Source organism: Mastigoproctus giganteus, chromosome 13 (assembly GCF_048544385.1).
Source record: "Mastigoproctus giganteus isolate SK-2022 chromosome 13, ASM4854438v1, whole genome shotgun sequence".
NCBI classification, from domain to species: Eukaryota; Metazoa; Arthropoda; class Arachnida; order Uropygi; family Thelyphonidae; genus Mastigoproctus; species Mastigoproctus giganteus.
This window is the reverse complement of record NC_143587.1, coordinates 66,356,990-66,369,135: the sequence shown is the minus strand read 5'-3', so window position 1 is coordinate 66,369,135 and position 12,146 is coordinate 66,356,990. Positions and strand designations below refer to the sequence as shown.

Here is a 12,146-nt window from a genome sequence, read left to right as displayed (position 1 = left end):
GATGCACCAATTATCTTCCTAAAGTGAACACACATGCAGAGACCTTTCGTTGCTTCCTTTTCTTACACATATTGCTTTCTTTTAGGTAATATATCTTATCCTGGAGTACTATACACTGATTTGTTATAAAGGTAATGAGCTTTTCGTTTATTTCGTTAATTAAAACTCCATAAAGTTCTAAACAGATGGAGCTTCCTTAAAATGTATTTTATTTTCGCGTGGACTTCGTGGTTCTAAAAATAAAAAAATAAAAACGAGTAGGGATTCGTTTCTATGGCAACTATTAGATGAGAAAGGGAGGCGTCGTGGATATAATGAAGACATTGTGATTAAGAAGGGTTGGAAGAAGGGAGTTTTACGTCATTTGGCATCATTGGAGTTAAAATAGATCATAAAAGGCTGAAAACGGGGTTAGGTTTTAGATTATGGAGATGTTGAAGTAAACAGAACTGAGAAATAGAGAAATTTAGGAAGGAGGGGGGGATGGCTAGACCAGAAGCATTAAATGAGAAGTAATAGCATAGCTGAAAAAGAGTAATAGATAAAAGGGCAGAATAAAACCACAGAACCCATTTTGAATATCATTTCTCTAGAGTGAACAAACAGAGGTTTAGAAGATAGACAATACAAGAACATTATCGTATTTAGCGACCACGTGGGCTACAACTCGTCAACTCGAACGCGTGTAATCTCGCGTTGATTAGTCGGCTGCTTCAGGCTTTAAGGAAGATACAGAGGAACAGAGACAAGGGATGAGAGAAAGATTGGAGAGGACGGAAGAAGGTACAGAGATCATCAAGAACCATCTTCTGTCCATTCACATCCTTCGCTTAACCTTGCGAATATCTCAAAACGCCAATAATAATCAAAATGTACCGCCGGAAGAAAACGTATGCTATTCGGAAGCAACGCACGCGCATCGAAAATTCGACAAGAAAAAGAAATTAATATGTTAACTTAGAGTATTCGCATCTCTCACACTCGTTAAGGCAGCGAAGTTCAGTTTCCCATTTGTTCTTTTCTTTCTTTCTTTTTCCCCAACTGTTAAATGCAGACCACTTCTGGGCGCTTCGAACTCCATCTTTGATCTCATTTAGGTCTAAATTATACAAGAGCAAAACAGCACCGTGTTATTGAAGACGCAAGGTGGAATACAATAGCAGTACACGCACCGCGAGATAAGAAACGAAAATATTAACAGAAAGCCTCCCCTTTGTGTATGTGCTGATATTATTGATTTCCACCAGAATAGAAGGTTTTGTGACCTGACCCAGATATTTTCTTCGGCACCACACTATCAGTAGCTACATTCACTTTATTAGATGGCACCTGTTAGTTCTTTATTGGCCCATGACCAGTTCCACTTCTTATCTGATGGGCAGGGATCATGAAACCATGCGGTACTGCCTCTGGCTCCTTAACAGATCATGACAAAAACTGATTTTTTTTTTTCTTTTTAAATTAATAGTGCGTCTATTCTCAGCTATCCTTGATATTTACAACTCTCTTAAGACCACAGTGGTTCCGATTTCTATTCCAGTATTTATATTTTTGTTCTTTAGGCTGCTGAGACTTGATCTCATTAGAGATATTCATTCGCAGAATATTAATTAATCTTCAACAGATTAACCTTAAAAAAGCAGAGATTATATTCATTACTAAATTATCCCCTTCACTGTCTTTCAACGTGGAAATCCGCCAACGGATGGAACTGTTGGACAACACTAGCAAGCTGTTTGATCCAACCAAAAGGTGATGTTAATTAGCTCGTTCTCTTTTGGAATTCATTAAAACATCTGAAATGAACACACCAGAATCTTTGCATTACCATTTTCTCTTGTAATTTTTTTTTCGGGGTGGAGAGAAGATAATCTTTTTCTACCAAAGGTTGTTTGACTATTAAAGGATCAAAGTTTTTAGTGTAATTAATAAAAAAGCTTCGCGGACGTAAAAAAAAATATTTTAGGAATTTATCAAGCGGACTTTCATTTCTGGTAGCATACCCACCCGTGTACATGATGGCGCCACAACATTGTCTGCACTATTCATTACGATCGATAAGATTTTCTCAGCTTAACGGTCATTTTCTTCTTGGGACGAGAAGAAAATTGGCAACACACACACATATACATTTTTTTTCCTTGAAATTCGAGGAAATCGAATGTAAGACAGTATCCTCATCCAGCCCACTTTCTCTGATACTTTTTCCCTCATTGTTTACTCAGCTATCTAAAAGACACACAAATGGGGATATACTTAGAGTTCTGGAAAGAGAAACCTCAGAAATTCTCTTTCCGGAAGTACAGTTATTTATTGAATAACCAATATCCGATCGGATTACATAAATGTTTCTATGCCGGCCTAGATGGCTCTTATTTCTTGATCTACAATTGATTTCTCGAGACCTGGACATCCCAAGAAACTTTTAAGAAAGGAATTTTTGTTTGGAAAGTTTTTTTTTTTTTTTTTGTCTTTTTAATCCCACGTTTCCATTCGATTCTTTTATCTAGGACATCCTTTCATCATACCTTGGTGATTTATACTTGAAGGATATAATTCGTCAGGAACGTCTCTAGTTTTTAAACGCTTCTTTAGAAATTAATTCGTAGAGGAGAGCTATAAAATTGAAATTTTATAGCTCTCAGCTAAAAGCAAACAAGTTTTGTTCAACATCAAAATAAAAGCAAATAAGCTTGCTTCAAAATCAATCTAATATTGTGAAGCAAGTAACCACGAGTTGCCTCAACCTTGCACATCAAATGAACAGCTTCATGATATGAGATTGACGCATTTTGTATTGATCTGTTTGCTTTTATTTACATAAATATTTCATGAACTCCTGAACATTAAGATTTCATGGGTCTCGTACACCTAAAGCCTTTCCTCGTTCTCCCTGACGATATGGCGAGGTCGCTACTTGTCCCTCGTTTGGATTAGTCAGGATTCGAGTCCTCGTGGGTACCACAGTTGGTATAATCGCCGTCCTATCCACACGGGGTGGAAAAGACCTGACTGCAAATGCGGTCATTGACTCGAGAAATTTTTATGGGTCTTTTTCACAATGTGGCTGAGTTAGTCAGTCACAAGTGAGGGTACCATGGTTTTCTCCCATACAGAAAACATGGAATTGATCATAGAACACACATGAGATTTAGAGAGATATTACATTAGGCGCAATATGTCCTTAAACGTACAATAACCATCTAAGCGACAGAATTCGAATCCTTTCGGAAGTTGAAGGAATTCTTAAAGGTCTCTTCAATCGGGCTATGGTTAGCCGAACTCAGAAAGGGAGACAGGTTTTTCCCATGCAATGCGCCTTAAGACAAACACCAACTAAAGAAACCTTTGCTTTAAATTTACATGCATTCCTAGAGGAGAACAGCATCCTGAATTTCCAGAAGAAAATCGTGGAAGATTTTATACTTTCAGTAGTTTTTAGGGACATTTAAGAATATTCAAAGGTCCCGTACGTATTCATCAATTTAAAAATAAACTTTTTTAGGAAAGTTCAGGATTACTCAAGTGATCCTTTGGAACTTCTGCTATCAGAATAAAATTAGAATATCCTAAAAATTCCAAGCTTTCAGGAATTTCCGGATGATATTTTAGGATTATTAAAGGGATCCTTTGAGTTTTGAGGGATAAAACTCAAAAGGATCCCCTTAGAACTCTGAAGGAGCTCTCGCGATCCTTCAGAATTTCATGCTATTAGAAGACTGAGGATTATTTAAGTAATTCCTAAAATTTTGGAATCTCGTATCTATATGGTTCTTTTAAGGAAATTTAGGGATACTAGGAAGATCCATCAGATGTTTAACTCATTAATTTTGGAATAAATCCTATAATATTCTTTGCTTTTTAAGAAACGCTCACTGGTCAAAAGAGCCAATGGAATTGAATGCTCTTATGATAATTTAGCATTATTCCGTAATCCTTAAGGTTTCATAATTTTAGGAGAGATTTGTTTCCTAATTTTTATGGAAAAAAATCTTTTAATTTATGTTGTACTTGTGCGGATTTTACTTGTTTTTACTTCGACAAATTCTAGTTTTTAGCTCCTTACTAAGCAGGACCCGTGTCACATGGACAAATGCTTCACCAATCTATATTGACAATCAAACTCCACTTGTGCATCATTATTTTCTAACAGCAATCAGAACGGGACGCTGTTCTCCAAAGAATATTAAAAATTTCTGACGGAATGTTAACCACCTCTTTGCAGACTGAATGTGTTAAATGGCGATTGATAATTCACTCTTCCATAAAGGTTTGTCGCTGTTTGACATTATTGTCAACATGGGGCATTACATCACTCTGAATAAAACTTATGATTCCATGTAAAACACGTTTATTAACCTCTGGGATAATTTTGGGCTACAATAGGCTTCGATGTGTGTCTTTTAATTGTATATGTTTCAAAACAACCTGGATTGCTAATGTTCTCCAAGAAAAATGGACAATAGCGTGTGCCGTAAATTCACACTATCTGTTAATGGATGAAAGATTCCTCAACGCATAGATCCATCATGGCGAAATTGCGCTACATCTGTCTATAGGTTGTTTAATAACCATTCTGGAGCCTGTGCAACGTTATCAATCAACCAGCGGGCAAAATCACGCTGGCTTTGAAACTGGAGGTTCTAATCAATGAAGATGTAATAGGTGGAGGCTTACCTTTAAGGGTTGAGGAACTGTGCTCAAGGGAATACCAGCCACACAAGTATGGAAGCACTGGATAATCTAAACAAATTTGATCGGGTGTATTGTCGTTACACTTCATCAATTCTTAGGATCACTTCTTGTGATCGTGAAGGGCGGGCTTTACTAGACGCAGGAGTTGAAGCTTTCTTTTAAACGTCGTACAATATTTAATTCGGTTCTTTTCAAGCAGAGGCCTTGAGACATTTTATTGTCTCTAATACGTTCTAGGAGCTACAACAACATTTTCGGCATTAGAAAGATTGTGTTAGAAAAATTGTAGGTCTTCAACATTTGATAGAACAAAAGAAAAGGAAAAAATGAAATAAGTTAAATTAAGAAACAACGGAAATAATAGCAATGGAAACAGCGTTTGACTATAAAAGAATCAAGACTAACAGCTCTTTCTCAACACTTCATTCTACAAAGATGAAACGTCAAGACGGATTATTATTGCAGATATCGGTCTTGTCATTTAATCTGCTTCAAATCCTTCGCCATAACAGTACAGATGCAATAATCCACTGAACTTTCAGTGGTATGCCAACTTGGAAACTTTGAGAAATCCGTTGGGGGATTTTGTGTAAAAGAGATAAGTACACGTTTTTAATAATATTTGCAATGGCCAATCTTTTGTGATGCAAGTTCCTTAAGAACCTGCACCACGAAATTGTAATCATTCGAAAAATGAAAGTCCGGAATTTGCGCACCATAAGCGTATTTTATTGGAAAGGAATTCCTTGTCTTCCTTTCCTTGATCATACCAAATCGTTTCGAGGGTCATCGACGTTGAATAAATGCGTGATTCATGACGACGGTTGTCCGCGTCTTTTCCCAATGACATGGACAAACACGCTTTTATTAGGAGCAACGCCCAGCCGTTAATATCGCTCAATATTCCTCCCTCCCTTGCTGTCCAGTACCGTCTCCATATATTGAGCATTTCGTTCTCCTACAGATAACTAATAAAAGGACTACCCAAAGTACTGGAGATTTGTCTGAGTACCTGCTATTCGATGATAGACACAGAAGTTGCATTTTTTTCCCCTCTTTTAACATCACGGTTGTCTCCCGCACAATAACCTTTCCAGACGCGTCTAATTCGCAGTACGCAGTCTTGACTTTCATCTTCAATGCATCGAAACAACTTGGAAAGAATGTTCGCACTCCCGCCAGTTCCTTGCCGATCAATATTGGCTCCTCTTAGAGCTTCCATTTTTATGCAATATTATATTTGAACTGTGGTGGGAACTAGTTACTGACAGTACTTGCTGCAGGCATCAAAGGGACGGATTTTTGGAGGAATTCCCCTAAATGCAGGAAGTCTCATTGACACGTAGAAACTGATAGTCGATCTATAGTTTGACACAAAAGTTTGGTGACAGGCGAGAGCCAAAAAAAAAAAAAAAGTAAACTGACACCGTATTAAGGCTTCGACAGTAACTTTTCAACCACATTTTTACTTATATATATTCGAGTGTACATGATATGTGTGTATTCATCTGTAAAGCAATGTCTGGCTATTTCTAAAATGGCAATGATATATCGATATTGTCATTAAGTAATCGATTGTTTATATCAATATTCTTGTGATATATCGAGTGTAATATCGATATTTGACATCCGATATATGGTCTGGATTTCTAAAAACATACAACGAAATTTAATCGATTTTTACATACCAGATTTAGGATTTATAGTGCTCACAATCAATTTTTATATCTGGTCAAATAAGCATTTAAGAATGCTGTAACCATGTCCTTTCCAAGACAAACAGCATACACCAGACAAATTCCAAATTAGAATATACTATAGACAAATTTTTTGACAAAGATTTAGTCTGCGAAAATTTTTATATTAAAAATATTGAATGTACTTTGTTAGATAAAATTAAGAGCTATAGTAATTTGGTTTGAATAAAGTCTGAGCTAATGACAAACTCGAAAAACATCAAGAAGAAGAACCAGAATATTTGAGGTCAGACAGAATTCCACATTGATTCAAAAGTTTTTAGAATTCTTCACGCGGGATAATTCTAAAAACCTTTGAATAAAGATAAAAAGACTCTCCAATGGGGCGAAGAAGGGGGTTTGTTGATGTTGTAAGGTTTAGGAGCATCCAGCGGCTAAGACCATATTGCTCTGATATACTGTCTGTAAATTGGGTGTATTTTGTGGTCGATTTTATGGTTGTTGGATGAAAAACCCGAGTTTCAGGGAGAAAAAACCATGCTACCCTCGCCTGAGGCCGACTAACTCAGCCACACTGTGAAAAAGCCCATAAAAATTCCTCACGGCATCGATGGGATACGAACTTGGAACTTTTCCACTCGGTGTGGGGAGGACGGCGATTCTACCAACTGTACTATCTATGAGGGCCAATGGAGGGCCACACAGATTGGCCCAGTACTCGTAAGTGAAATAGATACTTTTTTTCTGGGCCACTCTGTAAATGTGAATATCATCTGCGCCGGTTTATGAAATTTTATGAACCGGAGGTACCTTGCGCCATGAGAGGTGCACTAACTTCTACTTTTATATTTAAGAAAATAAACAAATACTGATTAGATTAGTGCGTTTAATATTAGGTTGTATTGCCTACGAATCTGGTCATAATGGAATCTTTTTCCATTTTTCCAGTTTCATGCATTTAATACTGCTGAAGTAAATGATACCAAATGCAAACAAAAATTATAATTAAAGAAACCTTCCCAGGGACGTTAGAATCGCAGCGTCTCCTTGTGTCAGCTGTTTTCGAGATTTTTGACGACCTACTGTATTTGCGAGATTTGGACTTCAAATGTAAATCCACTCATTGTGCAAAATAGCTGATAAGCAGTCTGATGAACCAGTTTTAGCTTTAAGAACCTATCGTTAGCATTCAGTTCATTCTAGAAGAATAAAATGCGAAAAACCGAGATCATCTAAATCAGCCTTGATATTAAGAAAAAAAAATATGCTATAAAAATTCCTCGCATCATTGATTCTGAATAATTTCTTATAAAAGAATAAAACGAGAATTACAAAAATAAGGAGATTGAAAATGGGATCAATTTTGGCGTGTAGGATGAGCGATTTTATGCAGTAGCAAGCCAGACAAAAGTAAGTTATCGAAACTCTATTTACCTTACCGATGTATACCTCCGATTGCAAAACGAACAAACATCCAAGTGTCAAAAACAAAGGCGTTTAAGAAAATGAGATGCGATGCAGGCCCTGCTCTGAAAACTTGGTTCGATCGATCAACAGATTCACCGCGAAACCTCATTCAACTATTACTGGCGGCCATTTAAGAAAAACAGATGACGCACAGAGGCATTAAAAGGATGGGATTATTCAGCCCATCCCCACCATTACTATCATTTTGTATGCATCTGCAGGAATATACTTTCTAGCAACATTAGAGAGAGAGAGAGGATTAAAAAAAAAAAAAAGGACTGAAAAAATTGCCACAGTCATAGCTTAAATCTTCCTTTACGACCTAAATATCCATCGGATATCATACAGATAGAATAACAATGTATAGTTTGGGCATAAAGCTAGTGGTGTATAGATTTTTACATTTCGCCAAGTTTCCTAGGTGGCGCTTCTAGCAAACTGAAAATGGTGTCTGTGTATAAGGTACCACTACAGCAAATATTTAATATGCTCATTATGAAAACTTTATTTTGACAGTTTCCGGAGTTTGTTTACATATCGGCATGTGACTAACAAAAGGGGATGTTTCGTTAGGGTACAGTCCCTGGGTAGGAGATGACTTTTATTTTTGTACCTCTTGAGAAGGGAAAGCAAAATAACTCTTGTTCTTTTTTATTTAAAAAAAAAATAACTTTGCATACCCATAACGATAGTTCTTTGACAACGCAATGGCTTTTCTAAAAATAGAAACCATGGTAATGGAACGTTGCCGTCTCTCTCTCTCTCTCTTCCCAAGCTTCTGAGAAACTGGCGAAATTCTACAAATATTTAACTGCATCAATACTTTCAAATACTACTTTCAAATACTGAATAGAAGTAGGTTTGGAGAAGTTATTAGAAATAAAATGAACAATACACTTTTCTTTCGATTTTTTTTTTATTATAATTCTTTGTGATGCTTATTTGTCCGGTTTTATTATTAAAAGGGTTTGGTAAAAGACGAACCTGTCTTATTTGAACTTTGAAGAAGTAATAGACAAAAGTCAGTATATTAAATTAAAGCAGTTTATTTTTAAATGTAAACTAATCTTAAAATTAATCAATATAAATTACAATTAACAAACGTTGAGGAGAAAACCTTTCGGTAAAAATAATTTATGTAAATATTTCATTTGTATAAAATAAATAATTTAGCTTTAAATTCAACTTCTCTTTTAATGTAACCTGAATAATTGAAGATATTAAGTATATAATCTGTATGCAATATTAATAACAAACTAAAAAATTAATTAAAATTAATAAATTATTGTATTATTGTAAATTATTTTCGCATTGCACGGAATTTTTTCCAGATCTGTTAACCATTAATGTAAATAAAATTTCAAATGCTTGATAATAATGTATAAAACAAAATGGCGTACTTGTTTTACTGATTTCACTTCTGAAACCGAATATCTAAATTGGTTCATCTAACCGGACAGTATATTACCAGCTTTTGGCAGATTAATAAATTAGAGAACGTACTGTTTATCGCGAATAGAATTCTAAATATCGGATTCTCGTAATACGTGTTCTTTGACCCAATTAACAGGTACCTGGTTCGTTAGTAGTTAATGTAATCAATACAACACAAGTTCGAGTAAAATCGCACTATTCTACTACAGACTGGAGCTATGGCAGTTCTATAGTTATTTAATTCTTTCCGAAAATAATGCTAAATAAATGGTCTCCATTTGAGTATCATTAATGAGCCATGATGGCGATAAATTGATTGAAAATCATCTACTGAAAAATTCAAGGCAGACATTAAAGATCAGTTATTTCACTGAGCAGAATAGACATCAGGAAAAAGAAACATCGACTGTTGATCAGCATGTAACGATGAAAAATACTGTGACGCCTGTTGCCTAGGTTACATGAAATCATGTGACCAAACAGTGTTCTATTTGAGGAACTGAGTAGCATAAAACACAATACAGGGCATTAGCAGCAAAGCAAATTGATATATTTAGAGAAAGCGTGCCATACTTTGCTATGTATTATTCTTGGCTTCACCCTTTCGGTCTCCGTTGTAAACGTGACCCTTCCAATCGTACGTACGCCGTCAACAAACGCAGCATGTCCGTTTCTGGTTTAATGGAGTACATCCACCAGATTTCAGCAGATGCTCTTCTGACACAGATACTCACTTCTACGCATCTGTTTCTACAAGGGTTTGGCACTGTTCCCAAAGGGGCGGGTAATTATCTATGGAAGGCCAGGTGGAGATAACACATGTATGGGACAATAGCTCCTTCCGCAATGGGGATAAAAAATTATTTTTCCTCTAAGTAAAATAACTGTCCTGAGACAAAGAACCTTTCATAGTAGGACCTTTGAAAACTCTGCATCCTCTTTGGAATTCCATTAACTAAATACCGGGACTTCTGTACTTGTATTTATAATGCTAGTCTCTTGAACTATTTTTACTATTAATGATATTAACTCATCCGTCTTAATTAGATTAAGTTGCTGACTTTAATCTGTTAAAGGTCAAGTTCTGAATTACAACTCAAATATCAGGAATGTTTAATTTTTTTATAGAAAGCTGATATTCCCATAACTCAGTAAAATACAAAATGATTTTAATAGTATGTATCTTTGATAAAATAATTAATCTCTAAGATAAACTAATAGAGCATACCTTTATACTTGATTAGCTAGATTTCTGGATTACTAACTACTGCTCGATTAAGAATGACATCTATGCAAACAATGTTTTATGAAAGAAAAAAAATTACAGGTCTGAAAGACTGAGCTAAAGATAGAAAAGAGAATGAAGAAGAGAGAAAGCATGAAAAGGTGCAAAACACAGAGAACGAAAAGAAGGGAAAAACTGAGCGAAAGAAACAAACTGACAGGAGCGGCCCTAGGGTTATTGGCGCCCCTGGACAGAAATGTATTTGTCGCCCTTGAGAAAAAACAGACATTGTAAGAAAAATGAAGAAAACTGTTTAAACAAGAGACAGATATTTAGAAAAGAAAGAAAGAGAGAGAGGCAAAAGTGAGAAAAAAATAGGAGACAAATAAGAGAGAGAGAGACTTACAAAAAATATATTACACTATACACATTGCACATGTATATTAAAGGTCTGACGTAGCTGAAAGCTGTCTAGAATAGAGTTATTTTATTATCATTATTCATTATTCTTTTTTTTATATACAATTAATGATTCGAACTGATGAGAAAAGAGTGTCACGCTATTTGCCCTCATGGGTTTTCCACTTGCCTTCAAATAAAAAACACGAAGCTGCGTATCCCGTAGAAGGGGAGTGAAAAAAAGCTGCCAAAAAACAGGTCGAATCAAGTAGCCACTAATTTAGCAACGGAATATGTAAGTCTTTCCACCAGGGGGCACGGAATAGCAATGCGAGCCTCCTTAGAGACTGGTCTTTACAGCCGGGGGCTCATCTACTGGCCAGGAAGGCACTTCTGGGGAATTCGCTGAAACCTGCTTCTGTCTGTCCATGTATATGTGTAATTTACAAATCAGAATTAATACATTTGTTAGTAGTAACAAATAAGATGACCCAGCATCCGGTGAAGGTTGCGTGATGTCTTACACAGCAGTAGGGAAGGATGGAAAGAATTACAACAATCTTAATATATGTAGAAACTGAGGCTACCCATTAATAACATTTTTGAAGATATAAAATAAAATAAAAAGCGCTAAAATTTATGATGATAATCTAAACAAATGGATTACATTCTTCCTGAAGAATAAAACACCTGAAATTTTCTGAAATATCCTTATTGAGTCATTCATCAAAGAATTGACACACAAAAAAATGTATAGTACTGGTCAAAAATTGTGCACCATCTGTAAGTTGTCTTCACTACGCTCTTTAAAAGGCAGAGAAGTGGACGAAACCCAGAAAAGCTACAATTAAGAACCCGATTAGGTGTAATTATAAATAACTCATCACGGTGGATTAATGCGCTTCCCAAAGGAATGATGGGATAGCCGGATATTTCACACAGCGCCCAGCTTTAGTTGTTTACAAAAGCAGAAGGTAATTAACTGCATGTGAACGTCGTCTGTGCACCACCCTAGTGTGAGAAGTTGAGGGAAAACGCTAGCCACTAGGACAGGCACATGGCGAGCAAGGCAACGAACATCCGATACTCCCATTGTGTTGACACAGCTATACAAGAAGAAAGTAAACGCTGATGCCCGCATTCTCTCTCTCTCTCTCTCTCTCTCTCCGGTTGCAGAAATCTTTAGTCGGTTGTAGCCTTCCAACAGGAGTTTAGTGAGGAAATAACCA

General features: G+C 36.2%; 1 protein-coding gene across 3 annotated transcripts in view; it reads right to left on the bottom strand.

The window, feature by feature from the left end:
* Positions 1–12,146, bottom strand: part of LOC150076133 (nephrin-like) — a 263,105-nt gene that overhangs the window by 224,972 nt on the left and 25,987 nt on the right. The gene's annotated exons all lie outside the window — the stretch shown is intronic.